This window comes from Carlito syrichta, unplaced genomic scaffold (genome assembly GCF_000164805.1).
Source record: "Carlito syrichta isolate Samal-C Ts95f unplaced genomic scaffold, Tarsius_syrichta-2.0.1 Scaffold304046, whole genome shotgun sequence".
NCBI lineage: Eukaryota > Metazoa > Chordata > Mammalia > Primates > Tarsiidae > Carlito > Carlito syrichta.
The window spans coordinates 147349-165660 of NW_007248142.1; the positions used below are offsets into that span (position 1 = coordinate 147349).

An 18312-nucleotide genomic window follows, 5' to 3' on the forward strand; every position below is an offset into this window, starting at 1 on the left:
TGGATTGCCTGAGCCCGTGGGTTCGAGACCCGCCTGGGCAGCGAGACCTCATCTCTACAATAAATCAAAAAATCAGCCGGGCGTGGTAGCGCATGCCTGTAATTCCAGCTACTCGGAAGGCTGAGGCGGAAGGATCGCCGGAGCCCGGCAGGTGGAGGCTGCGGTGGCCAGGAGCGGCCACTGCACTCCAGTCTGGGCGACAGAGTAAGACTCTAACTCAAAAAAAAAAAGAGTAAAAATAATCCATAAATTTTTTGAGAATCAAGATAATAAGAAAATATTCTTTTATTTAGTATTGAGTAGGAGAGTCTTAACCCTTAATTGACTATTAAACAAACTAACTAACTAAAACGTGGAAGAGTATCTGTCATCTCAGAACCCTCTGAAATGGTCTTAGACTAACTGTATTAACAACTGTCATTAACACTACAATCATTGGCCTTGACCAAAAGAGGACAGTTAATCCAGAAATGAGATAATTGATGAGTAATAACATCAATTTTAAAGTGATAACATAGGGAAGGAGAAGAAACAGAGGAAAAGGTAGCAGAAAGGAAATTTTTAAAGTGTTTTTAGAGGCCGGGCATGGTGGCTCAAGCCTGTAATCCCAGCATTGGGAGGCCAAGGTGAGAGGATTGCCTGAGTCCATAGGTTTGAGACCAGTCTGGGCAACTTGGTGAGACCTCACCTCTACAATAGATCAGGAAAAAATTAGCTGGGCATGGTCGCGAGCACCTGTAGTTCCGGCTACTTGGAAGGCTGAGGCAGAAGGACCACCTGAGCCCAGCCGGTCGACACTGGAGTGGCTGTGAGTGTGCCACTGCACTCCAGCCTGGGTGACGGAGTAAGACTCCAACTCAAAAATAAAAATAAAGTGTTTTTAAGGAAAAAACATAAAATTATACATATATACATATTTGGAGACCAAACGAGACCATTTTATCAATCCTCAGTGTGTGTACACAAATTATTGCAGAAAAAAATCATTTTTAATCATTCTATTTTTAAAGTCACAAGAGAAGGAAAAGACATTGAATCTCACTGCCTGGTATTTCACATATGTCATCTACTTTCAGTAAAAGCAAAGAGTAGCCACAAAAAGAAGTAAACAAGAGAGGACTAAAAGAAAAGACATAGAGATGAAGAGAGACGCCTTGAATGTGATAACCAATGTCATATTTAGCAATCATGTATGTTATGTGTGTGACCAACTTACTGGATGAACAAAACTCCTATATAAGCCGTGCTCAGTGGCTCAGCCTGTAATCCCGCGCCTTTGGGAGGCTGAGGTGAGTGGATTGCCTGAGCCCGCGGGTTCAAGACCCACGTGGGCAACTTGGTGAGACCTCATCTCTACAACAATAAATCAAAAATCAGCCGGGCGTGATAGCGTGCGCCTGTAATTTCGGCTACTCGGAAGGCTGAGGCAGGAGGATCCCCTGAGCCCAGCAGGTCGAGGCTGCGGTGGCCGGAAGCAGCCACTGCACTCCAGTCTGGGCGATAGTGAGACTCCAACTATAAAAAAACAAAAAACAAAAAACTCCTATATTACAATCAGGAAAGTCCTTTATAAATCATCACTTTAAATATGAATGATCTCAATAGATCAGTTCAAAGTCAGAGACTATCATAGTAGATTTTAAAATATCTAACTATAAGTTGTCTGCAAAAGAACTACTCTAAACACAAAGACAAAGATAAGTTAAAATCGAAGAGATAGAGAAAATTATACCATGGTAACACTAATCCAAAAGAAAACTGAAGTAGCCATATTAATTCTAGAAAAAGTAACTTTTCTAGTAAATTTAGGCTACTAAAATAGTCTCATTTGACTCCCTGAAAAAGTTTAATCCAATCCAAATCTAACTATCATTCTTGTAGCCAATTCATTTTCTCCTACATAGGCTGTCACACACCAGTAGTGGGAAAGTAAGGTAACCCTCAAGTCTCAAAAGATAGAGAATTGGAAGAAAAGGGCAAAGTCTTGTACAACTGGTACTGTTCTTATCTGGCCAATGTTTTGTGTGGAAGATACCTGTGATGGTCTTTTGATGTTTCAACTTGGCTAGGTACCTGTGATGGTCTTTTGATGTTTCAACTTGGCTAGGTAATAGTCCCCAGGTATTCAGTCAAACACTAATCTAGATGTTTCTTTGAATGTATTTTGTAGATGTCATTAAAGTCCATAACTAGTTTACCTTACATAAGAAAATTATCCTAGATAATCTAGGTGAGACTGATTCAATCAGTTGAAACGTGTTAAGAGCAGAGTTAAGGCTTCACTGATAAAGAAGAATTTCTACCTACGGACAGCAGCTTTCAGCCCCTGCTAGAGAGTCCCAGTCTGACCTTCCTGACTGCCTGTCCTATGGATTTGGGAACTGCCTAACCAGCCCCCAAATTGCACAAGTCAATTCCTCGCAATAAGCCTTTTAATACAGTCCTGCATTACTGACCAACAAGGATATGTTCTGATAAATGTGACCTAGGAAATTTCATCATTGTGCAAACAGGAAAGATTGTATTTAGACAAACCTAGATGGTATAGCTTACTACACACCTAGGCCACATGGGATAGTCTGTTGCTCCTAGGCTACAAATCTGTGCAGCATGTTACTATACTGAATACTGAAGGCAATTGCAACACGATGACAAGAATTCGTATATCTAAATGCACCTAAACACAAAAAGGTACAGTAAAAATGCAGAATAAAAGATTAAAAATGGTACACCTATATAGGGCACTTACCATGAACAGAGCCTCAGGACAGCAAAGTGCTCTGGGTGAGTCAGCAAATGATTGTGATTGAATGAGAAGGCCTAGGCTATTACTGTACACTGTTGTAGAATTTATAAACAGTGTAGCTTAAGCTACACTGAATTGTTTTTTTTTCTTTTTTTCACAGTTTTCATAAAAGTCTATTTCATTATTAGTGATTAGTGCATTTAACGGTTAAATACAAGCCGGGCTTGGTGGCTCAGCCTGTAATCCCGTGCCTTTGGGAGGCTGAGGTGAGTGGATTGCCTGAGCCCGTGGGTTTGAGACCCGCCTGGGCAGCAAGACTTCATCTCTACAATAAATCAAAAAATCAGCTGGGCGTGGTAGCGCATGCCTGTAATTCCGGCTACTTGGAAGGCTGAGGCGGAAGGATCACCGGAGTCCACCAGGTCGAGGCTGCGGTGGCCGGGAGCGGCCACTGCACTCCAGTCTGGGCGACAGAGTGAGACTTCAACTCAAAAAAAAAAAAACCACAGTTAAATACATTTAATTAATGTATAGGCGCAGCGTTGGTAACTAGATAGACAACCAGTTCAACTAGAAACCAGCCACTAACTGCCTAAATATTTAAAATAAGGCTCTTGTTTAAATCTCCCTTTGTTTTGATCACCTTCTGTCTGCTGGTCACAATGGAAATATATTAAGGTCAAATCTTCTAATATTCATTTCCAAAGATTTCTTTCAGCCAGATTAAGCATTCCACTCCAGGGCAAGCCCAAGTTTGTGGCCTCCAGCATGAATGCTCTTCCTGTATACCATAACAGACAGTGTAAGCTTCACACAAGGCCTCAAAGTCTGAGTGTAGCCTACCCCGGTCGAACTGGAGTTGTTGAATTTTGCAGAAATGAAACCAGTGGGATCCATCGATATTTACCTGCAAGGCCAAAATGAGTGTATTTAATACCTAGTGTCCAAGCAAGGTTCACTGAGTGTCAAGAATATCGCATACTTTCTGATAAACTGATTCTCCAAATTCTGTCACATCATTGACATTATTGTGTAGCTGGAATTCCCCAGTCCTGTAGCCCACTGCAAAGTTATTCCCTGTCAGCTTTCATTTGGCACTGTCAAAGGTCATCTGGTACCCAGGAAGCCAGCCCTATTACGAAATACAGCGGAACCACTAACTGCAGGTCCAGCAAAGTCAAAGTCAGCATCCCATCCAAGATTCATACACTCCGTCTCATAAGAGGACTCAATTTTACCACTTTCCTTTCCTGTGTTCAGTGAGAAGGTAGTATCAAATGTCAGTTTCAAACATTGACAAATCTGACCTCCCACTCTATTTCTGTTTCCAGAGTGTTAACAGTGTTGCATTTTTCTGTGAAAGTCAGACCATACTCACACCACTTATAGTTGGTCTCCTTCTATTAGATGTTGAGAATTCCATGCTACTGCAAGACTTTATTTTTACATCTGGTTTTACCGACTCAGAACCAAATCCTTTGTTGAAAATATCTCTGTGAGCCTTACCAAGGTCAGCATATGATGAGGGAGCACACACTGGCTACATGCAGGTCTGTCGTAGGTTGCCATGGTGGTCTACTGAGGGAGCCTGCAGCCACTACTTTGCTTTGCTGGCTCACAGCTGGGCTGCAGCTGCCATGAAGTACAGTCTCTTTCTTCAACAACAAATTAACCTGTAGTTTACTTAGTTTACTTTCTTACTCTACCAGTTTTTTCATTTTCTTACCTTTTGGACTTTTTTGTAATAATACTCAGTTTAAAACACAAATACATTATGTAGCTGAACAAAAATATTTTCTCCTTTTTATATCCTTATTCTATAAGCCTTTTCCTATTTTTAACACTTTTTTTAACTTTTTTTTTTTTTAATTGGAGTCTCACTCTGTAGCCCAGGCTGGAGTGCAGTGACATGCTGACAGCCACCGCAGCCTCTACCTGCTGGGCTCAGGCAATCCTTTCACCTCAGCCTTCCGCATAGCTGGAACTACAGGCACGCGCTACCACGCCGGGTTTATTTTTTAATTTATTGTAGAGACGAGGTGTCATCAAGTTGCCCAGACTGATCTCGAAATCCTCTCGCCTCGGCCTCCCAAAGTGCTGGGATTACAGGCTTAGCCACTGCGCCCAGCCAATTTTTAAACTTTTTTGTTGAAAGTTAAGACACAAACACACACATCAGTGTAGGCCTACACGGGGGCAGGGTTACCTATGTCACTTCACTGCCACATCTTGTTCCACTGGAAGGTCTTTGGGGGCACTAACATGCATGGGGTTATCCTCTCCAATGATAATAATATCTTCTTCTGGAATACGTCCTGAGGGACCTGCCTGAGGCTGTTTTACAGTTAACATACATACGTACATGTTTTATATATAGAAAGTGTATCCTCTAAAATAATGATTAAAATATAGTAAACATAAATACCTAAACCAGTAATAGTCATTTATTATCATATATTATGTACTGTGCATAACTGGACGTGCCGGACCTTTTTATGACTTGCTGTGAAGTAGGTTTGTTTATACCAGCATCACCTTAAACACTGAGTAACGTGTTGTGCTACTATGTTATGGCAGCTATGATGTCACTGGGTAATAGGAATCTTCCAGCTCCATCATCATCTTATGGATCCACCATCATGTATGTAATCCATTGTTTTGTTTGTTTGTTTGTTTGTTTGTTTGTTTGAGTTGGAGTCTCACTCTGTCGCCCAGACTGGAGTGCAGTGGCCGCTCCCGGCCACCGCAGCCTCGACCTGACGGGCTCCAGCGATCCTTCCGCCTCAGCCTTCCAAGTAGCTGGAACTACAGGCGCGCGCTACCATGCCCAGCTGATTTTTGATTTATTGTAGAGATGAGGTCTCGCCAAGTTGCCCAGGGGGGTCTTGAACCCGCAGGCTCAGGCAATCCACTCACCTCAGCCTCCCAAGGCGTGGGATTACAGGCTGAGCCCCCGAGCCCAGCTATGTAATCCATTGTTAATTGAAATATTATGTGGCACATGGTTGTACATATCACTTCTACTGGTTCTGCTTCTTTGGCTGAAATCTGACTGATATAGTAGCCAAATACTAATAGTCTCTCATAAGGGATTTTCATGGGCTTTAGAAGATCCTACACACAGATCCACCGCTGAGGAAATTCTGTACTGCACCCTTACCCAATACAGTTGATATGCTCTCTAGAAGGCCTCTTATGATGACTTTAGCTCTCAACTCCTGGTGAAATATCCCACATGACTTCTTTTTTGTGTGCGCCCTTCACCTATAAGAAGTCTTCTTGGATAAAGCCCTTTGTAGATGACTCAAACTCTGCTACCCCCATCTGCTTCCTCTTGGCTGAGGGGAACTCATATACACACTCACCAAATAGTGAAACTTCATCTTGAAGCTATCCCTCCTTACCCTGTCATCAGGAGAATCTTCTGTTGACAAAAGTCCTACACAATGGGAGACTTAAATGAGATTCTTCCAAACACTCTCTTGTTCTCCAATCAGTCTCAAATTTACAAGTTTCCACAGCTGAGCAGGCATAGAGCCAGGGAGTAAGACTGTATTCATCTCCAGCTAGCAGCGCCCAATCTCTCCAACGTACCCTCATATATCCCCTCTCACTTGGCTTGGAGGTGAGAGGGGAAATATCTCAACAATTTTTTGATTCATAAATTCTCTCAAAGAATTTGCCTCGACCTTCCATATGACCCAGCAATCCCCCTTCTGGAAATATATCCAGAGGAACTGAAATCACTCTACAAAAAGAAACCTGCACATGCATGTTTATTGCAACACTATTTGTGGTAGCAAAAACATGGAATCCACCATGTTGCCCATCAAAACTGGACTGGATAAGAAAAATGTACATGTACATGATGGAATATTACACAGCCATTAAAAAAAAAAAAGAATTTGCCTCTGCAATAAGTCTCCATCTTTTCCTGATATGGACTGTTAATAATTGTCCTTAAATCAGTTTGGAAAGTCCTAGGGTGTCTAAAAACTATCTTTGAAATATAGTAAGTCCCCCTCAAGCTGTAAACTTTCAAAGATGCAAACATGCGTTCACATGTTCAATCACATAAGTTAGTTCATGTGTCTAACTGTACTCCTGCATTTTTCAAAGTACTATACTGTAAGTTTTTGGTTTTTTTTTTTGAGTTGGAGTCTCACTCTGTAGCCCAGACTGAAGTGCAGTGGCCGCTCCCGGTCACCGCAGCCTCGACCTACTGGGCTCCGGCGATCCTTCCGCCTCAGCCTTCCAAGTAGTCGGAATTACAGGCATGTGCTACCACGCCCGGCTGATTTTTTTGATTTATTGTAGAGATGAGGTCTCGCTGCCCAGGTGGGTCTCAAAGCCGCGGACTCAGGCAATCCACTCACCTCAGCCTCCCAAAGGCGCGGGATTACAGGCTGAGCCACCGAGCCCGGCTGTACTGTAAGATTTTAATTGTTTTCTTTTGTGTGTGTGTATTTGGTTTTTATGTGTTATTTGTGTGAAAAGTATTATAAATCTATTATAGTACAGTACAATATAGCTGATTGTGTTAATTGGGTACCTAGGTTAACTCTGTTGGACTTACAAACAAATTGGACGTACAAATGCACTCTCAGAACGAAACTTGTTTGTATGTAGAGGACTTAATGTACATGGTTTTTTAACACCTATTGTTCTCAGCTTTAGATTTTAGCCAAAAATCTGAGTCAACAGAAAAAAAATCTCTCTCTAATATTCATTACACTCATCACTGAGTAGGTTTTTGTGCCCACAAAAAAGTCAACTAATCATAGATGAGCTTCCGTGATGGTTAATTTCATGTGTCAACTTGACGGGGCTACGGAATACCCAGGTATCTGATTAAGCATTATTTCTGGATGTGTCTGTATAGATGCCTTGACAAGAGATTATTATTTAAATTGGTGGACTGAGGCCGGGCTCGGGGGCTCAGCCTGTAATCCCGCGCTTTGGGAGGGCGAGGTGAGTGGATGACCTGAGCTCGCGGGTTCGAGACCCGCCTGGACAACTTGGTGAGACCTCATCTCCACAATAAATCAAAAAATGAGCCGGGTGTGGTAGCACGCGCCTGTAGTTCCAGCTACTTGGAAGGCTGAGGCGGAAGGATCGACGGAGCCCAGCAGGTCGAGGCGGCGGTGGCCGGGAGCCAGTCTGGGTGACAGAGTGAGACTCCAACTCAAAATAAATAAATAAATAAATTGGTGGACTGAGTGAAACAGATACCCAATATGAATGGGCATCATGCAGTCCACAGAAAGTCTGAACAAAACAAAAAGGCAAAGGAAGGGACAATCTGCTCTCTCTGTTCACCTCTTGAGCTGAGATGCCAGGCTTCTCTTGCCCTCAGAGTGGGACTTACACCATCAGCACTCCTGGTACTCAGGCCTTCAAACTTGACTGGAAATTATATCATCAGACCTCCAGTTCTTGGGCCTTTGGGCTTTCACTAGAACTCACACCATTAGTTCTGCCTCTCAGACACTTGGGCTCAGACTGGACTACACCACCAGCTTTCCTGGGTTTTTAGCTTGCAGATAGCAGACTGTGGGACCTTTAAAATCATGTGAGCCAATTGCTCATAATAAATCTCTGTCTATATTCCATGGTTCTGTTTCTCTGGAGAACTCTGACTAATACAGAATTGGGTACCAAGAGTGGATCTAGAAGACTAGAATTTAAAGAATGAGTCTTCTCAATTGGTTCTGGAGTTTCTGGAATTTACTCTTTAATCTGATTAGGTTTAAAGATGCTGATGATTTTATTTCCGGTAGTAAAGACAGCATTAATTGGTAGTCCATGGTGTGACCTGACAATGGAGATGTACAAAGTGTCTCCATGGGATACTCCTAATCAACCATTTAGAGGAAGCAAAAAACCGGGGGGCTGTGTATATAGTTTTGAACATTTTTGGAAAACTAACAAATATAATGATGTTGGTCCACTGCTATGTGGATGGATTACGACTGGTTGAATTACAAGGCACGTTGAATTCTCAGCATCACAAAGCGTCTGCTGTTAAAGGAAGGGCACTGATTGGGAAAGACTAAGATAGGGACACGTGGAAGACTTTGACGAAACTGGGAACATTTAGCCTCTAAATTTTAGTCTTCTTCACCCATGGAAGCAGCCTTCCCACTCCCAGTACAAACAGCCTCTCCCACCCCCTGTAATAACACCTTCCCACGTACGTGGGTGTCACCCTCTGCACCCTCTTTTAGGGGGATTAACCCTGCATTGCCTGCTCAGTCTGTAATCCCAGCGCTTTGGGAGGCTGAGGTGAGTGGGTTGCCTGAGCCCACAGGTTCGAGACCCGCCCGGGCAACTTAGCGAGCCCTCATCTCTATAATAAATAAAAAACTAGCCAGGCATGGTAGCACGTGCCTATAGTTCCAGCTACTTGGGAGGTTGAGGTGGAAGGATGGCCGGAGCCCAGCTGGTCGAGGCTGCAGTGGCCGGGAGCGTGCTACTGCACTCCAGTCAGGGCAACGGAGTGAGACTCCAACTCAAAAAAAAAAGAGAGAAAACTATAGTAACCTCTCCTGAGGCAGCTGCCATGCAAAACAGTGTTTGTTGTTGGAAGTGCTAAACCAGGCTTAGTTTAATATAGAGGACGTCTTAGGGAGATAGGAATGTTTAAGTGTATTTGTCATTTAAGACATACTCACTCACAATGGGAGGGTCCAGAAAACACACCTTTCACCAATACTGCGAAAAGTAAACTTGTGAGTGGCACCCTGAGCTCTGTGATTGCTCGACTTGTAGACCAGACCTTAGAGTAAGAACTGTAGTCATTGAATTGGGAAACCTAAAAACAACAGGAGTAATTGGATCTCAGGGTGGCAGGTGCTATATGATGGCACTCGACCACCAAAGGCAAGGTGTGCATGTGTCTTAGTGTGCTCAGGCTGCCATAACAAATACCATACACTGAGCAGTTTAAACAACATAAATATATTTCCAGAGGCTGGAGTTTCAGTTTCAGGATGCCAGATGATTCACTGTCTGTTGAGAGTCCCATTACTGGCTTGTAAGTGGACATCTTCTAGCTGTATCCTAGGAAAATCATCTCTCTCCTGTCTCTTAACACTCATGACCTAATTACCTCCCAGAGGACCACCTTCAAATACGATCACATTGAGGTTTCATGGTTTCAACACTTAAATTTGAGAAAGACACTAAAATTCAGTCCATAGCATTCTACCCCTGGCCCCCAAAATTCATATTCTTCTTTTCATATGCAGATTGTATTCATTCCATCCCAACAGTTCCCAAAGTCTTAACTCATTCCAGCATCAACTCTAAAGTCCAAAATTTGATCTAAATATCAGATATGGGTGAGACTTAAGGATTCATTCTGAGGCAAAATTTTTCTCCAGCTGTAGACCATTGAAATCAAAGCATGGACTTCCAAAATACATGTGAGGCAGGCATAGGACAGACATTCCTATTCCAAAGAGAAAAAAAACATTCCTATTCCAAAAGAGAAAGACAGGAGAGAAAGAAGGAGTAACAGATCTCAAGCAAGTCCAATAACTAGCAAGGCAAACTCCATCATAATTTAAACCTCAAGAATAATCCTTGTAGGCTCAGTGTTCCAGCTTCCAGTCCTACTAGAGCAATAGTCCCATCTTCCAGGGTGAATGCACCAGGACCTTCATGTCCCACTGGGATGGTGGTCCTGCCTCACAGCTTTGCTAAGTAGAGGGCAAGTCCCCAGAGCACCAGGCAGTCCCATTCCAAGAGCTTTGAAGAGAGGCCATCAGGCCTGTTGAAACCAGGGCAATAACCCTTTAAAACTAAGGATCTTACCTTTTCTTAAAGAAGTTGATTCCCAAAGGCCTCACCTAACATCATCACATTGAGGGTGTAGATTACACATATGAATTGTAGGAGACTAAACATTCAGTCTATAGCATAAGATGATGGACAAGCTGCTGTTTCTGGACCTTCCTATAACCAAAAATAAGGCACAGTGTCAGTGGACCTCTTGGGATTTTGAAGGCAACGTATAACTAATTTGGATGTGTGACTCAGCCCACTCTCCGAATAATCCAAAAACTATTAGTTTCGAGCAGGGTCCAGAGCAGGAAAAAGCTCTGCAGCAGGACCTGACTGTTGTGCAAGCTGCACTGCTGCTTGGGCCACTTGATCCAGCAAATCCAGAGATGTTTACAGTATCAGTAACAGATAACAGGGATGCTATTTAGAGCCTTTGGCAGCCCCTATAGATGAACTATAACACAGGTCCTTAGGATTTTGGAACAAAGCCCTGCCATATTCCATGGATAACTACTCTCCTTTTGAGAAACAGTTCTTGGCCTGCTAACAGGCCTTAGTTGAGACTGAACATTTAACCATGGCCACCGAGTTACCATTGCAACCTGAGCTGTCCATGATGAACTGGGTGTTATCTGACCCACCGAGCCATAAAGGTTGGGCATGCACAGCAACACTTCATTATCAAGTGGAAGTGGTGTGTACATGATTGAGCCTGTGCAGACCCTGAAGGTACAAGTAAGTTCTCCTGCTACATTGTCTCCTCTCTCTCAGCTTGAACCTCTGGCCTCATGGGACACTCCTTAGGAGCATCATTTCTCATTGTGTCTTTCTGCTATTTTGGAATGAAGTTGGAATTTGAATCAGTTGACTGAGTAAAGCAGATTGCCCTCCTCAATGTGAGTGGGCCTCATCCAATCCACTGAGGGACTGCACGAAACGAAAAGGCAGAGGAAGAAGGAGTTTCTCTCTCTCTTGACTGCTTGAGCGTTGACTTCAGTCACCTTCTGTCCTCAGGCTGGAACTCACAACCCTGGTCCTCAGTTCTCAGGCCTTAGGACTCATTCTGAAATGACACTACTAGCTTTCTGAGGCCCTCATCTCTTAGATAGCAGATCATGGGACATCTCGGCCTCCATAACTGCATGAGCCAACTCCTTAGAATAAAACTCTGATACAGATAGATAGGTAGATAAATGACAGATAATAGATAGATAGATAGATAGATAGATAGATAGACAGATATCCTATTGGTTCTATTTCTCTGGAAATCCTCATATATAAGATTTCACTCAGAATTTTGTATTTTTAAAGAACATATGCAAGGTGTTCTAGTCTTCAACAATGCTTTGTGCTTGTGGCTGCTTCTGCGTAATGTTTGATGAGTTGATGAGTCTGTCAGTGATATCTGCAGTGCTTAAAGTCTCCTGGATGAGTCTTCACAAAAGTAACAACTGCACTCAGATATTGAGCACCTATTAAGTGCCAAGTGCTTGTGAAGAAAATATATAAAACATAATCCCTGACAACTCTGTAAAATAGATATAATTATTCCCATTTACATACTCAGTCATTCATTCACTCATTCAGATATCTGAGAGATTACTCTAAGGAAAGCATGGTAACCATGACTGGGAAAGTGGTAAAAAGACAAACAGAACACCTCCCTTCATGAAATCTACATTCTAGTAAAGGGAATAGATTATGAAGAAATAAATAAGAATAAGCTAAAAAGCTACTCAAATAAGAAAGGTCAATACAGTGGCTTGTTAATGATAGGAATCAGTAGCTTTTACATAAACAAAAACAGTCGAAAGACATAATTTTTAAAATAACCCCAAAATAAATAAACAAATAACCCTACTGACAAAAGCAGAGGCAACAACAAATTTTTTTAAAAGACAAAATATCTTCAAATAATTATTTTTAAATGTGCAAAATTTCTATGAAAAATACTTTAAAACACTACGGGAGAAGACAAAAGGTAATACACAAAAAGAAAAAAGTAGCAAGTCCTTGGCTACAAAGAATAAGCAGAAAATGGTCAGTTGATTCTAACATGAGTACAGAAAAACAGACAAGCAAAAAGCTAGAAAAACTCTGAAAAAGAAAAGTACGAGGTAGCTCTTTGGGGCATTAAAGCATAATATAAAGTAATAATAATTTAATCAGTATTAGATGAATAAACAGACTGTTCAATGAAACAAAGTAAAAACCAAGACATAAGCCCACATAATTACAAGGAATGTAAAACATAACATAGGCAGCATTTCAGATTAGTACAGAAAATGTCGATTATTCAAGAATGGCCTCGTGTCAAATAAGTAATAATTGGCAGAAAAGTTCAGTCCTATTTCACACTCTGTGGTCACCAGAAAGGCCAAGGCAGGATTAGAGGGTGGGACTTTCCGCCTCACCCCTCAACATCCAGGAAAGAAGAGGGGCTGAAGTTTTTAAGTTGATCACCGATGACCAGTGATGCGGTTACTCATGCCTGCATTATGAAGCCTCCATTAAAAACCCAAAAGGACCAGGTTTGGGGAACTTCCAGATAACTGAACACAGGGAGGCTTCTGGTGGGTGATGCCCAAGGAGGGCATAGAAACTCCACGCCCTTTCCTATACCTCGCCTTACGTAGCTCTTCATCTGTACCCTTCATGATATCCTTTATAGTAAGCCAGTCAATGTAAATAAGTACGAACATAGAAGGACTCAACATACGTTGTTAATTGGGGAAAAAAGTTTAAGTTCAGAGCAGCATATAAACTATGCTACCACTTGGGTTAAATTGTGTTGGTCCACACATATATGTAAATGCTTCTATATATGTAGTTTTTATCTGGAAAAGTACATTGAAAGTCAACAGCGTTTTTCTCCAGGGAATGAAACTGGGTGGAATGGGGAGTAAGGTTGGGAGCATAGGCTTTGTTTTTACTATCCCTTTATAAATTTTTGGTTTTATACTGTGAGGATGCATATATTCAAAACACAGCAATAATTATAAAGAAGTAACACATAAAGAAAAGATTCAAAGACTGTAACAAGAGTTTTGATGAAAATAAAGAAGTGAATTTCACAGAGAGTAGGAGATTGACTATTTTAGATAGAATGATCAGGTATGATGTCTATCTAAATCTAGAGATGTTAAGCATCAAACCAAGTACCACACAGACTTATCAGAAAAAAGAATGTGAGACTTGGTCGTGGTGGCTCATACCTGTAGTCCCCAGCACCATGGGAGGAGGATTGCCTGAGCACCAAGAGGATTGCCTGAACCCAGGAGTTCAAGACCAGCCTGGGAAACTTGGCAAGACCTTGTCTCTACAATAAATCACAAAATTAGCCAGGCATGGTAGCACACACCTGTAGTTCCAGTTACCTGAAAGACTGAGATGGAAGGATCACCTGAGCCCAGAAGGTGGAGGCTGCAATAGCCGTAAGTGTGCCACTGCCCTCCAGCCTGGATGACAGATTAAGACTCCTATTTTTAAAAAAGAAAGAAAATAAATAAAAGAATTTTAATACAGGTTTATCTTATTGACTTTAAGTGTTCTTTCCACTATGGTCTCACTACTCTCAAGTGGGGACAAGAGAACATTTTTTTAAATAAATAAATTTGTATATAAATATAAGTGAATACACACACACAGAGCCAATGTAATGAACAGGTTTCAGGAAAATGTTTGCACATTCCACATTCTATACCTGTCATATTCAGCAGCATTTTGATGTAAGCAGTTGGTCTGGTAGTCAAGAAAAATAACTTAAGCAAAAAAACATATGGAACTGGGGGGGGGGAAATCTGCTAGCTCTTACAGAGCACATTCTGGTTAGTCTGTGGACAGATGTCATGTCTATAACAGTTAGTTTGGGACCAAATTGATGAGGGCAACCACAGGCCACAGCAGCCTTTGTAGATCAAAACCCTAAAGCAGTCTTGCCAGCAGTTACTACTTTGAAATTTGAGCAGTGAGGTCACTGACCTACAGCCATGGGCCCAGAGACGTGGCCTTTTTGAGGACCAGCAGGACTTGTTTTTATGGGGGAAAAAAAAGGAAAGTGAAACTTTGAAAGTAGATTTTCACAAAGGAAGATGAAGGTACATTAAGTAGAGTAACCCAAAGCAAAAATGTGGCAGTATGAGTACAATCTTAGCTTCCATTCACACTGCAGCTGCACCAAATCGTTCATTTGAGGCCAAGCTCTGCAGGAGCCCAAAATTCAAGGCATTGTTCAGAGCACGGCTAAGCCCCGATATCTCCTCACTGACATTCCAGCTTGACAATTTGTTCAAAGGCTACAAGGCAGTTTCTTTTTGTCTTCATTATTATGATTTTTCTTGTTATACAGGTAAAAGCTAAACACATACTCATTATAAAAGGCTTGTTCTACAGAATAAAAGGGAGCAAAAGGTGAGGTAATTTATTTATTCATTTTCTTATTGATATTTGAGTTGTTTCTAATTTTTCACTACTGTGGAAGCGTAATAAAGTATTCTTTGTACATAAAGCTGTGTGCAGCTACAAATTGTTTGAGGCTCAATTTCTTGTAGTAATAGGTACATACATTGACCAGGCCATAAACAGGAAAAGTTCTCTGGTATGAGACACCACCAGGGCCTTGACAGAGTCGGCATGAAACACGCATGCCTCTTCTTGGTACCTGGCCACACTCTGGTGCCAGTTTTCATCTAGGCCTCCACAACTCAAGGCCCCTGCCGGCAAATCCTATCTGGTGTGCTCGCTGTAATCCCTGTTAACACTGAGAACAGGTTACCCCATCTCACTAACCTTTACACAAAACAGTCCCACTCCTCTTCGGCTTAACTGCCACTCAATCGTTTCTTAAAAGTTATGTCTTCTCAAAACGAGGCTGCTGAGTTACAAGGAGAGTGGAAGTGGTGAGAAGAGTCTGCATTTTTGTTGTTATTGTTCTCTTTGCTGACTCCAGACTGTTATTTCTTCTATCTTATAAAAATGGCTCCGTGAATGGACAGTGATGATGGCTGTACAACATTGTGAATGTAATTAAGGCCACTGAATTGTACACTCAAAATGATTAAAACAGTAATGCTTATATTACGCATATCTTATCACAATAAAAAGAATACCCTCAAAACATGTCTTCTTTGAGGCACATGCCTTCTGCTCACCATCCATCTACTCCTTCTTGTCACCGTCATCCTCTAAACCTGTTTCCTCCCTCTCCATGACCCAGGACTTTGCTCAAAACTCAGTCATCTTCTCTATGCCAAGTTAGATCTAAACTCACAAAAGCAAAAATAAAGATTAAAATGTAAAAGTGAAATAATGAAAAATATAAACCTTACTAGAAAAAAATTTGGGGAAGAAAATATATATATAATCCCCGGTAGGATATTCCACGTGGAAACAAGAATCGTCGATGTGGGTAGAATGAGAGATTTGACTTTATTAAAACTCAAAATGAGGGTGAGGGAAGATTGGGGAGAAAGCTACAAAACTTCATATACACAGGAGAAATAACTTCAAGTGGTCTGTTGTGCAACATGGTGACTGTAAATAATAATGTATTGTATTCTTGACAGAGCCTATGAAAATAGATTTTAAGTGTTCTTACCACACACAAAAAAATGACAAATATGTGAGGTAATATATATATTAATTAACTTGGTTTAGCCACTCCACAGTGTACATATATTTCAATGGAACATGTTATGTATAGCAAACACATACAATTTTTGTTGGTCAATTAGATAAAACAAGCCAGGCATGGTATGCATGCCAGCTACTTAGGAGACTGAGGTGGGAGGACTATTGGATGCCAGGATTTGAGGCTGCAATATGCTATGATTATGCCTGTCCTGTCTACTGCACTTCCGTATGGGCAACATAGTGAGACTCCATCTCTGAAATAAATAAATATAAATACAATTAAAATATTTTAGAAATTTAAAATGCATAAATAAACAACAGGTGCTGGAGAGAATGTGGGGGAAAGGGAACACTCCTACACTTTTTGTGGGAATGTAAACTAGTATAACCTCTGTAGAAAACAGTTAGGCGGTTCCTAGAAGATCTAAAAATTGACCTTCCATATGACTCCGCAATCCCCCTTCTGGGAACCAACCATGCTGCCCAATGAAAGAGGACTGGATTTTTTAAAAAGTGGTAAATACACATGATGGAAACAGCCATAAAGAAGGACAAAATTTTTAACTTCACAGCAACTTGGATAACTTAGAGTCTACAATACTGAGTGATCGATCACAAAAACAAAGAACTGAGTACCACATATTCTCACTTATAAGCAGACCTTGAGCAATTATCATAATACTATGAGAAAGGGATGGACAGTAGCAGGAAACTGCCAGAACCGGGGCGGGGAAGCAGGATTGGCAGTAGTGGCAATCTGCCTGGGGAAGAGGGTCATACCTCGTCAACAAGGGGCACCTGCATAATGAACGTTCGTATACCCAGCCCTGAAGTGTACCCCACATCTTTAAAATAAATTAATTAATAAATAAAATGCATAAATAGAAAGGATAACATTTTTAAAAACAAATCATAGAAAATATTTGCGACACATATGACTGACAAAGAGTTATTATGCTTAATATATAAACAGTGCGTACACACTGATAAGAAAAGACCCCAAAAAATCTATAGAATAAATGGCCAAAGGATACGAACACAGAACTCAGAGGAAATACAAACAATTGACTCACCTGAGAAGATGTTCAAAGACAATAGTAGTTTGGAAAGCACAGCTACGACAAAGATGTAGCCTCCCTCTTCCTCCACAATAACGATGATAATAACAATAATAATAAGTTAGACAAAACATAAAACATTGAGAACAAGTAGAGCTGAGACGGAGGAAGGAGCAGTACCCTCATCCATGGCTAGTAGGGATAAACTTGCTTAAGCCTTTTTGGAAAGTAGTCTCTACTAACATTTCTAATTTGGCACACATTTCAGCCCGTGATTTCTTATTTTAGGAATTGTTATAGAGAAATAGAATATATATAAAAAACCGTTCACTGTGGTATTTTTATCTCATCTCTTAACTATCACTCCCAAAGCCTTTCCTGTCAGCATGTTCCTCACTTTGCAGACTCTATTATTTGAATTCCTTGTCTATTTCTATTTTCTTGTACCTTTTCCCTTCCCCTGAAACACTTCTTAATCCTCACTCTTCATCATTCCTACCATTTGGTGCCTCTGTTATTACAACTAGTCTGATATGGGCTGCTGCCAGAAATCATGCAATAGTGCAGATCGAAATCACTAAAAATGTACAACGCCCAGCAGTGTTGTGTCTCCAGGCAGATGTCTCACTTTTCCTCTTGTGACTATTCAAAAATTCTGCTGTCCACAGACCCCTAAACTCCTCCTTCATTCTGAGCACATAACCTTGTCTTTCATTTCACTAAGAAAATGAAGTTCACCAGGCAAGAACAGTCTACATTTGCTTCCCTATTACTCATAAAAACATCAGAGTCCTTCCATGGGAAAGGGAACATTCTTTCTAACCAAGGTAATTTTTGCCAGTTGTACAGTGGGTCATCTGTGCATACACTGCCTTGAGGATCTTAGTCTATTCAACAGCTTCTCTTACATGCAGTTTTAATCTCTCTCTCAACTGAATTTTTGCCTCAAGTTATAAATACGTGCCACTTTCTTCTATCTATATTTTAAGATATATTGGCCCTATATATAACCCTTTATTTAGATAGTATGTCTTTCCTTTCTGTCATACAAAACTTCTTTTTTTTTTCTTTTTCTTTTTTTTTTTTTTT

At 41.1% G+C, this 18312-nt stretch overlaps 1 protein-coding gene and 1 pseudogene across 1 annotated transcript in view; one reads left to right on the top strand and one right to left on the bottom strand.

Annotated features, from left to right (window-relative positions):
• M6PR (mannose-6-phosphate receptor, cation dependent) overlaps positions 1-18312 on the top strand; it is a 105729-nt gene that overhangs the window by 14546 nt on the left and 72871 nt on the right. The window lies entirely within an intron of this gene.
• Positions 3470-6129, bottom strand: LOC103261847 (annotated as a pseudogene).